This window comes from Lagenorhynchus albirostris, chromosome 2 (genome assembly GCF_949774975.1).
Source record: "Lagenorhynchus albirostris chromosome 2, mLagAlb1.1, whole genome shotgun sequence".
Taxonomy (NCBI): Eukaryota; Metazoa; Chordata; class Mammalia; order Artiodactyla; family Delphinidae; genus Lagenorhynchus; species Lagenorhynchus albirostris.
The window spans coordinates 88,422,526-88,440,898 of NC_083096.1; the positions used below are offsets into that span (position 1 = coordinate 88,422,526).

Sequence of the window (18,373 nt, forward strand, 5' to 3'; positions counted from 1 at the left end):
ATCTGCATCTATTTTCATCTCTTAGGTATCCATTCATATTAAGTATTCATTTAAAAGTACTCTAAACTTAATTTATTAAGATATTAATTCATTTGGGGCCTTCCCTAGTGGTGCAGTGGTTAAGAATCTGCCTGCCAATGCAGGTAACACTGGTTCGAGCCCTGGTCCGGGAAGATCCCACATGCCGCAGAGCAACTAAGCCCGTGCGCCACAACTACTGAGCCTGTGCTCTAGAGCCTGCAAGCCACAACTACTGAAGCCCTCGTGCCACAACTACTGAAGCCCGTGTGCCTAGAGCCCGTGCTCCGCAACAAGAGAAGCCACCGCAATGAGAAGCCTGCACACTGCAATGAAGAGTAGCCCCCACTCGCCACAACTAGAGAAAGCCCGCGTGCAGCAACAAAGACCCAACTCAACCAAAAAAAAAAAATTAATAAATAAATTTATATATAAAAAAGATGTTAATTCATTTGAAGGATTAGAAACTATAAATATGAAGTTTAGAGAGATCTCATACTGCTATTCTGCCTGAGTATTAACATCAGTCGAGGAAAAAAAATCCCCATTATGTATGTTTTTAACCCTACTAACCATTAAATGCCCCGGAATTATCAGTTCATATTTCTGAACAATAAATCACACACTACGGTGTACTAATAGAAGACAGAAATAAACACCCCCCCCCCACTGAAACAGTTAGAGATTACGTGGACAACTAATGTTGGCTGCATAAACATTTTGATTACTGTTGTTCCGCCACCTTACTTCAAAAATCTACAGTAAATTTTTAAACAATTATAAACAATTTAAGAGATAGAAGCAGAACCAAAAGAAGATGGTATCTCGAATGTGAATGCAAGGGTCTAAAGCAGATTTCTTTTAAAGCTGAAAACATTAGGGACTACTCAGGTAGTTAAAATCTTAGTGAAAATTATACTTTCTGAGTTTCTGGTCTTTATTTCCCTCCTTAGAATTTTTACTGTGTGATTTATTTTAAGTAATTTAAGCTACATGGGGGGAGGAATTTTGCAGAGAAAAAAGATAGGTGAAGTCAATTATTTCTGAAGAGTTTTTGAGACTCATCTAATAGAAGAAAAAGGGTGTGCTGCACTGAAGAAAAGATTAGAGGGATAGAGGCAGTCTTCCGTCATTCACCTACTCATTCACTCATTCATTCATTCATGTTTGCATGCAAGCAAAACACAAATATTTACTGATCATTTATTTTGTGCTTTGTACTGCAGCAGTCCTTTCCTCTAAAAGTTTGCAGTCAGCATTAACCTCTACAATTAAGAGTCTGTGGACTTCCCTGGTGGTGCAGTGGTTAAGAATCCGCCTGCCAACGCGGGGGACACGGGTTCAAGCCCTCGTCCGGAAGACCCCACACGCCGCAGAGCAACTAAGCCCGTGCGCCACAACTACCGGACCCGTGCACCACAACTACTTAAGCCCGTGCACTCTAGGGCCTGCGTGCCACTACTACTGAGCCTGTGTGTTGCAACTACCGAAGCCCGAGCACCTAGAGCCCATGCTCTGCAACAAGAGAAGCCACCGCAATGAGAAGCCCGCGCACCACAACAAAGAGTAGCTCCTGCTCGTCACAACGAGAGAAAGCCCATGAGCAGCAACGAAGACCCAGCACAGCCAAAAATAAAAGAAAAAAAGACTTAATAAAAAAAGTTTGTGAATTTTCATAAATTATATAATTACCTTGGGTTTCATCATCTACAAAAAATGAACTATACCTATTTCACAGATTTGCTGTGCAGATGAAATGTGATGTAAGGGTTTTACCTTCCCCCCCAAAAATACTAGTTCCTTTTCCCCTATAAGTCCCTCTAGAGATTGGGACATTTATCTGTGGTTCTCAACCTAACTATGAAAAATCCTTTATTCTCCACAGATTCCATGTCTTTAAAGACTTTTGTGTATCAAATGCACTCACATTTATTAATCAGTTATAATGGCTAATTAGAACTCTCAAATTGTCAGACATAAAAACTAATGAAACTCAATGCTGGGTTTCTGAGGTGTAAGCACAATGTTTTATTTCATTAACAGCCTGCAAATCACCACAATGTAGGATAATGATAATGTGGTAATTAGCCTCAAAGATTTGAGTCAATATAATTATTGGTCAAAGCAAATATACATAATATTTCACCTGTATAAATCTATTGAGAGCAAACATACAATTTTCATTAGGCTCTTTGCAATACTAAAAATAGTTCACTCTTATTTCTGCAGACCCCTGGAAAAACATAATTTATGTACCATAAATTGGTGATTTTCTATGTCTGGAAAAACTACTGGTTACCCTACAGATTTGTTTTAAGCCAGTATCATTAGTAACACCATCTTCAAATTCAAAAGTTACACATATTTATCCATAAAGGTAGGTAGTGATATCCTGCGTCTTCCCTTTGTATTTATAAGAACAAAATCCAAACCCTTCACCATAGACTTCTGTGATCTGTCCCTTGCTAACTTCATCTACCAGTCTCCCCTCAGCTTACCACAACGGCCTTCTCAATCATGACTAGCTGCTTCCCAGTTTAGGGCTTTTGCACCAACTGGCCCTCTTGTCTGGTTCACTCTTCTTGCAGATTGTCACATGTCTGGCTTTTTGTCATTCAGGTGTCAGATTAATATCATCAGGGAATTTTTCCTCAACACTCATTCTAAACCCTTCCATCACTATCATTTCTTCCTGTTACAGCTTCTTCATAGCATTTGTGACCTCTGAAATTATCTGTTCCCTTATTTGTTTGTTTACTGTTTCTCTCCACAATCACCAAACCCCACAGGTATAAAGAACTCCAGAGAGCAGTCTATTCACTGCCCTATCTTCAGTTCCTAAAATAGCACCAGGTAACCAATAATCACTCAATAAATATTTGTTGGCTAACTAGCCAAACTGCTTAAGATTATTTTGGGGAAGGACTGATTTCTTAGTCAAGAACTTACATTTAGCATTCAAAATTGCTTATTCAAAAGGAGTAAGAAAAAATGTTCTTTCAATGAAAAAAGAGTAAGAAAAATGTACACAATAATCTATTCAACCAATGGGCTTTATTTTCTTTTATTTCAATCTTTTGGGATAGAAAAATATGGAAGTCTACTCATGTTTCACATACCTCATATGTCACCTCATGTAAAAATTGAATAAATTTTCTTTTTTTAATTTTAGCTTTATTGAGGTCTAACTGACATTTAAAATTGTGAATTTTCTTATAATAGTATACCATGAGCTGCTAGCCACTCAATCTAATAACTTATTTTTGCTGCCAAGAAGCAAGTAGGCTTCGAAGAATGTAAGAAGTACAGACTGGGAAGGCTATATCTGACATCATAGTGACAGTGCCAGCATGGCCCAAATCAGGGAAGATTCTGTTCTCAGCTATGCTTGGGGAGAAGGAGAGAAGGGTTAAGAGTCATCAGTCCTAGGGAATGAATTGTAGTTCTGATTTCTGTTGATCAACAGGAATATCTTCAAATCAATTCAAATAGACTTAACTGGAATCTCATAGTTTGAGACATTAAATCCCTGTTTTGAATATCTGAGGTCTCTAGTAAATGAAATAACACTCAGTTGACCAGATTTGGCTTTTGCAGTTTCACATTAAAAAAACAGTGTTTGTAAAAAAAAAATAACACATATACAGTCCTCAATACTATGTGCTACATTTGCTTATTAATTTAAAATATTTTCAAGGATACTCTTAAAGGGGAGGGATGTGAATAAAATTAATAATAAAGACTTTATTTCTGAGTTTAGAAAATATTTGAAAACTAAAAGAAACATTAAGAAAGGTATAAAACTCAATGGTTTAAAAAATGCAAACACCTTACATGTGTCACAAAGCTGTATTTATTTTTTAAAAATTGGGGGTTGCTTCTTTTTTCAACTGGTAACATAAAAGGAAGACAGCAAGCAGATAATTCACAGCTCATGTGAGTTTACTTATCAGTCAAAAAGAAATATTAATATAAATCTTTAGGCTAACTTGCTTACATATTATTCAGCCAAGTGGAAAGTACAATTAGCGTGGAGCTAGAACCAGTACCAGAATGACTAAGAATGGCATTTGCTAACTCATTTTATTTTAACTTAAGAAATTAAGAGAGAAGTACTGAAAGTGATATTTTTTCTAAAGAGCACATCCTCAGTTTCCTATTTTTTATTGCTCCATATTTTACTGCCTTCAACATGCTAAGCTGCTTAACAAGAAGTCTATACTGCACTTTTCATCACTTCTGCTCACAAAACTGATGTTTCTAAAGTCCAGTTGCATTCACAAAAGCTGGAAAAACCACACAGAGAAGAATTTCACCTTATAGTGAAGTATTTTAAGATAATACCTTCAGAAATACAATGTCTAAAAGTGAGATTCCCTGTTAGCTAAGAACTCAAAATGTTAGATAAGTAAATTTCTACAGGAGACTATACATTTGTCAAAGAAATAGCATAAACATATGATTTTTATTGATGAAAAACAGGAATCTTTTACCCTTCAATTTTTTTAAAAAAGGTAGCAACAACCAAAGTGTACACACTGAGTCTTATCTTCTCTCAGAGGTTACCTAATTCCATGTAACCTATTCAATAGACTCAGACTCTTTCTTTTGAACTTCATCTCCAAACTGGGTATACTTGAAGATCCAGAGATCTTCACAACAGTGACTCCTAGCAACTCCCCCCAAAACCTTCCCTCTTGTTTTCCGTTAAACCCTCAGATCTTGCCTTACCTATGTGTTTAAACCAGTCTCCTTATCTTCAGTCTCTTTCTTCCTCAATTCATTCTGTACTCTGTAGCTAGATTCATCTTCCAAAAGATGAATGCTCTGATCGGATCATTTTCCTCATATCAAAACTTCTTGTGCTCCCACATAAAGCCTATACTTCTCAACCTAGCATTCAATGGCTTCCAAAGTCTAGTCCCAATCAATCTCTATGCCCTTATTGCCATTATTTTCTAACTATACAAGCCTAGGCTTCTGTCAAATCAATCTCCTGTCCTCCAACTTGTCCTGAACTTTCTATCTTGGCTCATGCCACTCCTACCACAAAGAATGTCTACCACTCCCTTCCAGCTGCCACTGCTCAAGGCCCCTTTGCATCTCTGCATTTATTTATGTAAATAAGGACACACGAAAGATATGTCCTGCCCCACCCTACAAAACTGGCCCAAAACTTCCAAACCCAACAACTGCCAGCTTTTATTAAACGCCTACTATGTGCTCAGTAGTCTTAAACAGTATTTCTAATCCTCTCAACAATCCTATAAAGTAGGTATTATTATTTATTCTCCTATTAAAGATGACAAACCCAAAGCTCAGAAACATCAAATTATATATTTAGTAGGTTACCTTAAATTGTACACTCAGTAAGTTGCCTCAAATGATATACTTAGTAAGTGGGAAAGCAAGGATTTGAACACAGGCTGCTTAACTCTACAGCCATTGCTCTAAACACTAAGTTGTGTGGTTTTTTTTAAGTCTGAATCATGTGACTATCCCTCTCATCTATCTGAAACAATTTAGTTTTACATTATAGTTCTACTTATTACATACTATAAAATAAGCTTTCTCATGTTTGTTATTTTAGTAAAGAGAGAAGACTAAAATGCTATTTCTTTCCAATATAAGAACAATACTCAACTTGCAATGTCAAGGAATATCTTTTTTGTTACAAAGATTACTTTTACCTAAAATATTTTCAAAGAAAATCATTCCAACCAACTTTTTCAAAGACGACTGCAAATTAATAATCATACACGCTGATGGTTTTACAGATTATTAATAATATGAGGATTTTGTGATTACCACCCAAGAATTGTAACAGATATCTATCAAATTGGCAAAGATTGTAAAAACTGACCTACTCAATGCCATTGAAGGTGCAGTGAGACACACACTCTTATACACAGGGTAACCACCCTCTGATCCAGTTATCCCACTTCTGGGAATCTACCCTAAAGGAAGAAAAAAAAAAACAGAGATGCAATCAAAGATAAATTTACAAAAATGTTTGCCCCAGTGTTATCTAAAATAGTAGTATTATAAAGATCAACCTAAGGGTCCCACACTAGGAGAACAATACCCTGTTCAGAGAAAAAAGTAGGAGCGAAACTGTATGTATAGAAATATAATTCCAATTTTTTTAAAAATTAAAAGAATCTGTACACGTGAGGAAAGAACTAGAAAAATGTACATTAAAATGTTAGTAGAAATTATCTCTGGGTGATAGGTTTATGAGTAATCTTCAATTTCCTCTTTACATTTATGTTCTTTTCAAAATTTGCCACAATGCAGCATGAATTAGTTTAAACAAGAAAAAAATGTTCAAACAGTTATAACCCCTGAAAATGGTCCTGAACCTAACAAGGGCATATTTCTTGTACTAGAAACTACACTTCCTACTGCAAAGAAAACATCAAATTTGTTTTGTTTCCAGCTTCTATTAGGCTCAGGGGTACTTTCAGATTGTGTAAAGAATGTCATCCAAAACTCAGTAGTACTCATGAAACTGCACAAGGCTCACTATCTAAAAGTCAGCCAATACTCCAATAGAAAGCACCACAGTTAAACGAACTGTTTTACCGTATGCCTGTTGAGAATAATAAATGTCCAATTAATCCTAACTCAAAACATGCAAAATGGAAAAACCAGAACAAGTATTCTCATTTTGCAAATTAACTAAATATACCGTTGTTGCCTTACAAGCACATCACAGGTCTGGGAGGAACTTGAAAATAAAGCTGGCAAGCTACCAACAACATTCACTAAAAACGCACACAAATGCATTTTCTCTATATGCACGTTTCTGTTCTATTGGATAGTTAACTTTAGTGGCACAGGTTGATTTTAATCAGTGTAGAAAAAATATTAAGCTGTTCTTCAAAAGAAAAAAAAATCCAAAACTTCTCACATTAAACATAGAATTAAAACTGTTAGCTGAACCGGGAAAAAACTTCCCTACAATGTGGCATATATGTGGAAAAGCAATTTGGAAAAAAAAAAAAAGGAAAGAAAAGACCTTTGACGGAAGTAAAATAGGTGGTTGAGCAAGCAATTCTTATTTTACTGCACTTTAACCAATGGGAAACTGGTTTGCTCTAATTTTTTTCTTGTTTAAAACATTTTTTTCTTGTTTAAACTAATTCATGTTCCATTGTGGCAAATTTTGAAAAGAACATAAATGTAAAGAAGAAGTTGAAGATTACCCATAAACCTATCACCCAGAGATAATTTCTACTAAAAAGCTGTTAGAAAATAAGACCACAGAAATAGTTGTTCAGAAACTAAGAGAGAATTAAAATATCACATAGCTTTTACTTACAAAATGAGTATCATTCTATTTTTACTCAACCATGAAAATACAACATTTATTTAAAAGACATATGTCAGGTTCTGGGAAACAAAATAAATTACTAGACTATATATATAGACTATATACTTAAAGTAGAAACTACAGACTCACATCTCAGTTTCTGTCAAACTGCCAAATACTGGGTCACCCAAACTTCTGTTCAATGACTGAATCTGAAATCTAATAATCAAGTTATGCAATATTTTCACAGCTAGAGTTTAAAAGGTAGTTCAGGGGGCTTCCCTGGTGACGCAGTGGTTAAGAATCCGCCTGCCAATGCAGGGGACATGGGTTCGAGCCCTTGCCCGGGAAGATCCCACATGCCACAGAGCAACTAAGCCCATGCGCCACAACTACTGAGCCTGCGCTCTAGAGGCCGCGAGCCACAACTGCTGAGCCCGCATGCCACAAGTACTGAAGCCCGGGCGCCTAGAGCCTGTGCTCCACAACAAGAGAAGCCACCGCAATGAGAAGACCACGCACTGCAACGAAGAGCAGCCCCCGCTCACCGCAACTAGAAAAATCTCATCCATAGCAACAAAGACCTGACGCAGTCAAAATTAAATAAATAAAATAAATAAATGCATTAAAAATAAATAAATAAATAAAAGGTAGTTCAGGGGGCTTCCCTGGTGGCACAGTGGTTAAGAATCCACCTGCCAATGCAGGGGACATGGGTTCGAGCCCTTGTCCGGGAAGATCCCACATGCCACGGAGCAACTAAGCCCGTGCGCCACAACTACTGAGCCTGCGCTCTAGAGCCCATGAGCCACAACTACTGAGCCCGCATGCCACAGCTACTGAAGCCCCCGCGCCTAGAGCCTGTGCTCCGCAACAAGAGAAGCCACCGCAATGAGAAGCCCGCGCACCGCAACGAAGAGCAGCCCCCGCTCACCACAACTAGAGAAAGCCTGCACACAGCAACAAAGACCCAATGCAGCCAAAAATAACTAAATTTAAAAAATAAATTTAAAAAAAAGGTAGTGCAGGAACTTCCCTGGTGGTCCAGTAGTTAAGACTGTGAGCTCCCGGGCTTCCCTGGTGGCGCAGTGGTTGAAAGTCCGCCTGCTGATGCAGGGGACACGGGTTCGTGCCCCGGTCTGGGAGGATCCCGCATGCCGCGGAGCGGCTGGGCCCGTGAGCCATGGCCGCTGAGCCTGCGCGTCAGGAGCCTGTGCTCCGCAACGGGAGAGGCCACAGCAGTGAGAGGCCCGCGTACCGCAAAAAAAAAAAAAAGACTGTGAGCTCCCAATGCAGAGGGTCCGGGTTCAATCCCTGGTCAGGGAATTAGATCCCACATGACGCAACTAAGAGCCTGCATACTGCAACTAAAAGAGCCCACATGCCGCAACTAAGACCCGGTTCAGCCAAATAAATGAATAAATAAGGTAGTTCAAAAGACATCAATGATTTGGAATAGATACTGAAAACTACATAAAACCCAAAGATTAGTGTTAAATGTCAGCTGCTAAAATAATTAAGTTATGGTTGCTTGCTTAATGTCCTATAAAACAGCCAACATGTCTAGAACAGAATGATCCTATTTATAAATGAATTTAAAAATATCACTGAAAACAGAGTGAATGAATTTACTCTCCGGATCACACATCTGACAGATCTGAAATGTTCAGTCTGCAATAAGAGAGAATTCTTACTACTACTAACTTAGAATCTTACAAGCGGCATTTGGGCTTTGTCCAAAGAAACAGTTGTACTCAGTTCTTTGTGTCTCTCCAACTTTACACTTTTGTCATTGATAACTAAGCCACAGTTCTAGCCTAAGCAAAGTTATTTCTTACAACCAAAATGAGTGAGTATAACACAGCATTGCAAACAACCATGCGTGTTATAGGTATACATGTATACTTGTGAATTTGAAGTAAATCAACTTAAGTTTTAATTAATCCAACAGTGTCTTTTATCAGTTATGTGTTTAGTACATTCCTATCCTTATGAGATATGGCCTAATATAAATATATTCTGAAACCAAACACAGAATTACATATTTAATTCCAAATTTGGTTAGTTTTACCATTCTACACTTTGAACCACTCTCTATCAATGTGAACTAAATAAATACGCTGAAGATAGGAAACTTATCTCTATCTCTGGGAAAACTGGATATGCAAAGAAATCTTTTCCAGATTTATCTAACCTAAATTTATATAGCCTAAGTAAGTCATCTGAACTGAAAAAAAAAAAGCCATTAGTCTAATGATTGAAATTAATTTCATAGAACATATTTAATCCTGAGATATTCCACTTATAAAAGTATACTATTTCTCATTTCAATTCCACCTTAATCATCATACACAATTTCCTTTTTCTATTGGTGCATACCTGTACCTTCTACCTCTAAAAGGCCTATTTTCAAGCAAAAATGACAGAATGGCATAGTTCTCTGTTGAACTGCTTAACTGATCAGAACATCATGGTAAGTTTATAGGTTCAAATTTCACACACAGAAAAAAGGGGAAAAAATGGATGTTTCATCTGTTTCAGTAACATAAGAAAGCTTAAATATCTTTATTTTTAACATTAATCATTTCCATAAGATATGAATTTGGCATTAAGTCATGCAGCAGTATATGACATCGGAACAAGCAGAAAATACTTGGCAATATGCCATAACTCTTTTTAAAACTGATGAGTTCAATCTGAAAGGAACATTAGGAGGAAGTAAGTTTATGTTCACAATTTTAAACTCACCACAACATTAAGATATAAATGCTTTATACAAGATATTTTTATTGACCTTCTAAAATAAGAGAATTTTAGAACTGGGAGCTTAGAGGTTATCCGAGGTTCAATGAACATTTGCTGAGTCCCTAGCTCGTGTCAGACACAGTGCTAGGTGCTTGCAGGTAACTCTATTAGTTCAACCCACTCAATTCATAGATATTGGAGTTTCCGCTCATGCCAAATCAAGCCATGTAGACGCCCAGTGGTATGACTCTATCAAAACAGACTGGTATCATCCTCCTTTATAATCTAAATAAAATTTCAAAGATGCAGTGCTGACCTTATTTAACAGAAACAACAGTCTCTGTGTTTTGAATAACTTATAAAGAATTACAACAATTTAAAAATTCAACTGTGAAAGTCCTCAACCAAGTACTATCTGCGTAAATTTACTGCAAAGAACAAAACGTGGGGCTATCAGAGATGTATGATTCTAAAGACATACAAAACAGAAATTAAACAAATTGCAGATGCCATTTAAAAATCCCTTTGCAAAAAAAAAAAGAATTATCAATATGAAAAATTAGGTGCTTGATTGGAATGTCCATTCTATATAAAAGATCATCAACCATATACTAACAAAGTTCTTGAGTATCAGTAAACACTGGCAAGATCTGAAGTTATTTAACTATCACATTATGTAAAACTCCCTGAGGGCAGAGAACCTTTCTAATTCAACAATGTATCCCCAACAGTTAGCACCAACAGCTGGCACGCTGCTGTCAAATGTTAAAGAGAGAGGTGAGCTAACTAATGAACTCACGTGAGCTACTGGAAAATTCACTCTAACAATCTAAAAGGTCTCTTTTTTATAACTCAAATTATTTTTTAAAGTATTAAATAATAATATTCAATGCAAGTGACACTGCATGAAACTTAAGATCAACAACTGTCACTTTTAACTAGTACAATCTACTCTCTGAAGGAATTAATAGACACACCAAGAAGACAAGTATATTTATATACTTTGATTCAGCAGTACTTCTGGAAATCAATTCCAAGGAAATATTCGAAAAGAAAGAAAATGTTGCATACACAAAAGTGTTCATTTCATTGTTATTTTCAATAGGGGGAAAAGGAAACTACCTATACGCCCAAGAGCAGGTAGATGGACTATTTTGCAACCACGGAAAAAGGTTTAAAATGAAGATTAACCTCCTAAGGTCTTCCTGCTTCTACTCCCACCCCCCTCTCCCAGTTGATTTCCACACAGCCAGAACATTTCCCACAAACGTAAGTCAGAACAGGTCTCTCTTCTACTCAAAACCCTCCAGTGGTTTCCCATCTCATTCAAAGTAAAATCCAAAGTTCTGACCATTGCCTAAAAGGCTTTATAGTGGCCTCGGCTACTTCTTTAACCTCAAGCTCTCTCACTTTCCCTCTTGCTTACTGGCCTTCTCCAAAAGGTCAAGGCAAAGACTGAGCAGTCTTTGCACTTAACAGTCCTCTCTGCCTGTAACCTTCTTCCCCAAGAGAGCATATATCCCTCACTCATGTCTTCCCTGACTACCCTTCCTTGCTACTGTTTCTCTTTATCCTCTTACCCTACTTTACTCTTCTGCATACCTCTTATCATCTGACTTATTCTATATTTATCTGGTTATGGCCCACCTCTCCTGATTAGTATATAAGCTCTATGACAGCAAGGACTTTGTTTTAATAGGCATTTAAAAAGCACTTGTTAGATTAATACTGGATGTTGATAATTGTACAATAATTATTAACTACATGAAAAACCATGCATATAAACAAGCTTGGAAGAGAACAGGAAAAATGATCTATGAACATTTTCAAGTGCTGATCATATTGCTAAGGAGTTTGCACAATAAAAATCATAAGTCAGTCGTGATTATGATTTTAAGCTGTCAAAAGTGACTATAACAATCTTATTTCCTTCAAAGACGTTTGTTTAGAATTACTAGTTCAGGGGCTTCCCTGGTGGCGCAGTGGTTGAGAGTCCGCCTGCCGATTCGTGCCCCGGTCCGGGAAGATCCCACATGCCGCGGAGCGGCTGGGCCCGTGAGCCATGGCCACTGAGCCTGCGCGTCCGGAGCCTGTGCTCCGCAACGGGAGAGGCCACAGCAGTGAGAGGCCGCGTACCGCAAAAAAAAAAAAAAAAAAAAATTTAAAATTACTAGTTCAAAATTATTGGTAAAAGTTATTAATGAGAACTTTTCCACATAAAATTGTAATAACAATCACTCTTAAATCTTGTTTCCAAAGACCCAAAGTTTAGTCTGTAAGGGCAGACACTGTCATTCCTGAGGTCACACAGAAGGTGAACAAAGGTATTTGAACAGTTTTAATATGGAACTGAATAATACTCAGGATTCCAGTTTACATTTAAGACAAGCACCCATGGTTGGTTTCAGAGGGTCCCTGAAACTGAATGTGAAATTTTGTTCATAAATGTCTATTGCTTCTTTCCTGAGGAGAGAGTCTATACGTATATTTCACTATATTCTCAAAGGTGTCAGTGGCCCAAAAAACGTTAATAATTAGTATTTTGTATATTGGAAGTGAAATGCAATCTTCTAATTTGAGCTACCTCTCAAAAAGATAGATGATATGTAAAACTTAGACACATTTTTGTAATCAAACAATTCATTCAAGAAATACCAAGTGCCTACCATGTGCCAGTGGGCATGGTGTGATCCTCAGTACCTTACACCTAAGTATATTTTGTAGTACATAATTCAAAATGCGGAGTAAACAAGATTCACTGAAACACCAGACTAAAAAGAATTTCAACCAACACAAATATAATTTCAAACAGAAAGTGTTATAGGAAATCATAATAAAGACAGACAGGGAATCAGGGCCTGATTTAGTGCTTATTATGGCAAAATATCACAGGTATCAGTTACATCAAAAGAAAAGAAAAACTACACACACGTGTGCCCACCCCCACACACTCTGACAGGAAACCAAAATAAAGTTTCCAAATCCTGTTTCCAGCAGCATCCCTTCTGAGACTGCCCTTTCAGCATGCTTTTGAAGGTAGCAGCCCCACGTTAAAACTAAGAGCTGATCCTTCATTTTTACTGTGATTAAAAACAGGAAAAATCATCATCTCACACCCAGGAAGCAGAAAACTGTGGCCACCTGTACGACTGTGACCCAATAACCTCCTGCCCTGTTATTCCCTTCCTTCTTAAAACCACCTCCCTTCAAAGCAGTGACAAAACGATCTTCCCTCCCAAAACGGAATACATTAACTCCTCAATGCTAGTTCTTTTTCCAAGAGGTCAAATGGTCCCCTAAACTGGTTCTTAGCCCTGTGAGTTGATGTCTTCCCCTCATCTTTCCCCTATAGCAGTAAATTACACAATTTATCTAAGACACTGTCGTTAACTTCCTGAACGAGGGGGCAAAAGACACTCCTACCAGTCCCCGTTTGAAGGAAGACAAGAAGAATCACACAGTGACCTCTTCCCTAACAAAATTCAGGGAAAAAGCAGAGATCCAAGAAAGGCAACGCTGAAAAAGCGAACACATGGCATGCTACGGAAGACGTGGGGGAGAGAGGGCGGGAAAGGAGCTGAGAGGTGGAGTGGGGTGTAGAGATGTCAGCCCTGTGCACCGGGGGAATGAAGGAAGGAACGGGAGACCCCGAACCCTAACAAGGGAACACAGAAAGGACACCGCTCCCGTCTACCCGCACCTCTCCAAGGAGCCGAGGGAGGACAGAAAATTCACCCAACCCTGCAACCCCCTTCTACGCGTGCCCCCCAAAGGGTGAGCTGCGTTTGAAAGAAGATCTGACCCTAGTCTGGGGACAAGCAAGAAGAAAAAAAATGCAGCGATGTCTAATCTTCTACCTCTCTCAGGCAGCGAGGGGCGAGGGCACTATGTCCGGGGAGATGGCGAGGGAAATGGGCTTGTGCCATGACACCTCAGGGAGTTGGAGGGTGGGGGACACAATGTCCTCTTTCTCTCCCACACCCGGCCCGGGCCCCTCCCGTCCCTCTCCCGCAGGCCCAACCACAGTCGACCGGCTCGGTCCGCGGGCGTGGTTGGCTCTGGCCCCGGGCGGCAGCGGCCGGGCCTCCCCGAGCCCTGGCCCCTCCCGCCGGCCAGGCCCCCGGGCCGCCGCCCCGGACACCGAGGGAACGCGGAGAAAGAAGGGGGAGCCAGGGGACTGACCGGCGACAGGAGCCGCCTCAGCCCGGGCTCGGCCGACCCGCGCCCCCTGCTCCCTCTGGGGCCGGCTCCGGCTCCCCGCCCCTCACTCACCCCCACGGTCCGGCGCCTCCTCCACCTCCTCCTCCTCCTCCTCCTCCTCCCTCCTCTCGGCCGTGGCTCCTGCTCCGGCTCTGCGCGGCGACGGCGGCGGCGGCGGCGGCGGCGGCGGCCTCGAGAGCGGCGGCGGCGGCGCCTCCAGAACGCGCACGCACGCAGCACGCAGGCCCCGCCCCCTTAGTTCCGCCCCGCCCCTTCGAGTCAGCATCGGCGAGGTTTCGGCCCCGCCTTCCCCGCGGCTTTCCGGAGTCCGCTTAAAGGGGCCGCGCTGGAAGGCGGTGGAAGAGCTAAGAACGCAGAGGAAAGAGCGGGGAGTTGCAGCTTTGCCTTGCGTGGGGTGGTGGTGTGGGAGGCTGGAAAGGAAATGAGGAAGGGTCTGAAGATTCAGGAGAATAGAATTTTGGAGGGAATGCAACCATTTGATAAGTACTAATTGAGCATCTAGTAGATGCTAGGCACTGTCCTAGGTTCAGGGAATGCCGTTGGCAAGCAAAGGCCCCGTGGAGCTTGCATTCTAGTGGGAGAGAGGAGACACAACAAACAAGTAAACAAAAATTTCGGGAAGTGATGTTGTGTGAAGAAATATAAAGCCAGGAATGGGATGACTTTATAGATGGCCAGGTATTGCCCCTCAGAGGAGACCTTTGAGCACATACATGTATGATATGAAGGGGTGAGCCTAGCAAATACCTCGGGAGGAGAGGGGTAGGGGGGTCTTTCCAAGCTGAAAGAACATCAGCCATAAACTCAGAAGTGGGAATAGCCTGGCATGTTGCAGGACCAACAAAAGGCCAGTAAGGCTGAGCGTAGTCAGTTAGCCAGAGAGCAGTAGTAGTTAGGCTGAGAGGTGGGGAAGAGGTCAGATCCTATGGCGCCTTATGGGCTGTTAATAAGAGCAACAGAAAGCCATGGGAGGGTGAGCAGAGGAGTGACCGCATCTGATTCACATTTGAAAAAGTTACTCTTGCTAATGTGTGTAAAATACACAACAGGGAAGCACAGATGTCCTCAGGGAGACCAGTAAGGAAGCTGTTTATGGTAGCTTGGACTAGGATGGCAGCAGAAAAGGGGTGAGAAGGGATGTTTCGGGATGTATTCAGATACATATAGATTTGGAATGGATTTGGCAGAGAGTGTGTGAAGGAACAAAAAATCATGAATGATACTTAGGTTCAGGGCGTAAAGGATAGGTTAATGGTGATACTATTTAATGAGATGGGGAAGATTTAAAAAGGAAAAAAATCTGAGGTGGGGGAAATCAGGAATTCTGTTTTGCACATGTTGCATAAGGTGCTTGTTCTACATCCAAGTAGAGATGCAAAACAGTTGGATGGATATATGAGTCTGAACATATGAATTTGGGAGTCATCGGCACATAGATGCTTTTTAAAGCCTTAGGTCTACGTAAAATCACTTAGGAGGGAGAGTAGCTAGAGGGGAGGAGGAAGGTAAACTTCAACCTTTGGAAATTCTGTAGAAGAGCAGAAGGAGCTACGAGGTAGGAGGAACACCAGGAGAGGGTGGAGTGTTGGAAGATAAGAGAATTGTTTCAGGAAGGTGGGAGTGACCAGTCTTATCAAATACCGTTGAAATAAGTAAGATGAGGACTGAGAGTTTGAACACTGCATTTGACCTGATGAAGGTTGCTGATGTCCTTGACGAAAGCAGTTTCAACAGAGTCATTGGGCAGAAAGTCTGATTAGTGTGAACAAGAGATGGGAGGTGAGGAAGAGAAAGTGTTTATAGCAAGTCTAAACAGCTCTTGAGGAGCTTTGCTGTAAAGAAAGAGGGAGAGAGAGGAGTACTTGGGATTAAGGGAAGGTATTTTAAAGATGGGGGATGTTTCCTTATGTTGGTATTCTGGAATGAACCTTTAGAGAGGTAAAGGTGATGACGCAGAAGATAAGAGGAGACAGCTGGAGAAAGCTTGTCCTCCAGTAGGTGAGAAACGATGAGACCTAGTGTAGAAGTGGAGGAGTTGGCCTTGGATAGGAGCAAGGACAGTATGTCCACACACTCTTTTTGGAGAGGAGGCAAAGTCCGTGGGTGCAAATGCAGGTAGGTCAGGTAGTACATTTGGTAGCCTGTTCAGGCCACTGACGTGCAGGAGGCAGGTGGGAGCTGAAATCCAGCCCCTGTTCTGCCAACCAAGTTTGAGGCCAAATCAACCTGCAGGAAGGAGCACCTTTTCTAATTGCTCCAACTGCAGAGGTGGTGCCTTTTAGCAAATCCTCCACATCTCACACACACACACACACACACGTGCACGCGCACACGCAGTCTGTGTGCACCTTTTCCCAGTTTGCACGGAATATTCTTTGTTGTGCGGTTGCCTCAGTGGGTTTGATGAGGTAGATTAGGGCTGTGAGCTTTCTTTTATTCTAAGCAATAGAAAGCTGTGAGTGGGGTGGGGCTGTTGGCTATTTAAGGAGATAGAAGAAGGTGAGAAGGAATTCCCTCAGAGTGGAAGAGTTACTGGAGAAGTGTAGTACGGACAAGGCTGAGGGCCCTCTTGAGTCAGTGGTCCTGTATCTAAAGTGAGACCACTCAGCAAGGTTGTGTGGTTTTTATCCAGCCACATTCCTTTGCTTGTGGGGTTGAAGGAGAGGTGGATTTGGCCAGGGCTGGGTTTTGCTGATGAAAGTCATTAGAGGGGGGAGGGGTACAAGCCAGGGAGTGGTTATAGTGATAAACCTTAGAATCTAAGCTGAGAGGGAAGAGAGGGCAAGTAAAAAAGCGGTGGGGTCAATGGTGTCGTGGTTCTTGTAGGAGAGAAGAGTTCAAGAGGAAGCAGTCAAATAAGTGGGATCAAGGGGACTTTCCAAGGATTGAGCATAGGGAAGGGTGAGTGAGGCAGTTGGGAGAGAGGAAGCGAAGGTATCTGTGAGAAATGAGGATCCAGGCAGGCGCCTCTGAGCGGAGGAAACAGTAGGCTCTCGGGCTCCTGCCTTGTCACAGTTCTTGTGAGCCGCTGATCTGGGGGAGGTTGAGGGAGCCGCCCTAGCTGGGGAGAAACTGAGCCCGATAGAGGATAAGCCAACTCAATACTGCAGGGAAGGGGAAGTTGGAGGACGGGGAATCATGTGGCTTGACAAGGCTTGGGAGAGCCCACTCATGCCCTGCTCTACCCACCTGAGCATTTGTGTAGATGCTTTGTCCTGCCTGGTGTTTGACAGAAACTAAACGACCTCTTTCCTCCTTACTTCCCCTTTCCTGCTCTTGGCACTGTCTTTCTCAGTTACTCATCCACCAAAGCTCAGCCACATTTAATCCATCTTCCCCATTCCTGTATCCAATTGGTCCTCAAAGTATATCGATCAGCACCGTCCAACAGAACATTCTGCTGTGATGGTAATGTTTAGCTGTATATTTAATACAATAGTCACATGTGGCTATCAAGCATTGATTGAGGAACTAGATTTTAAATTTTATTTAACTTTAGGGTATTTAAATTAGATTTAAATAGCCACATGTGGCTGGGGGCTACCATATTGGACAGACACGTATAGACCTTTCCTACCCAATGTCTCTTCCATCTGCCCCCTCCTCTCTATCACCATTGCCACTGCCCTAGGTCAGGTACTGATTACCTCTTCTCTAGACTTTTGTTGTAGTTTCCTATTTGGTCTCCTGCTTAGTTGCTTTCCCTTCAATACATTTTGTGTTCTTTCCAGAGCCATCTCCCTAAAGCAGTGGCCAGATCACAGCTCCAACCCTATTTTAAAAATTATTTTCCCTGTCAAATTAGGTAAAACTGCTTAATCTGGCATTTGTCCAGTTATATGTCTCCATTCCCCTTTTCCAGCCTTACCCTGCACTGCCCCTTTACATAATATAGAGTTGGTTCTCAAGCAAAATTGAACTGCTTGCCATAATTTCTACCAACTTTTTACAAAGCAGTCAACGCGTTTGTCTAAATTGTCTTTGCTTGGAACAGAGACAATTGCCTCTAGGCCCCAAATTTGTTGAAATTCTCGAAGGCCTGTCTTGCATAGCAGTTTATATCTGGAAACTTTT

The 18,373-nt window shown here is 41.0% G+C and overlaps 1 protein-coding gene across 2 annotated transcripts in view; it reads right to left on the minus strand.

Annotated features, from left to right (window-relative positions):
* Positions 1-14,502, minus strand: part of RAP1A (RAP1A, member of RAS oncogene family) — a 78,260-nt gene extending 63,758 nt beyond the window's left edge. The window contains exon 1 of one of the 2 annotated variants that reach the window (XM_060139351.1): positions 14,351-14,502. The gene's annotated coding sequence lies outside the window, so the exon portion shown is untranslated. Of the gene's footprint in view, positions 1-5,881; positions 5,958-14,350 lie in introns of those variants that run through there. The other variant, XM_060139352.1, reaches the window with a different exon arrangement.
* Between the last annotated feature and the right edge of the window lie 3,871 nt (positions 14,503-18,373).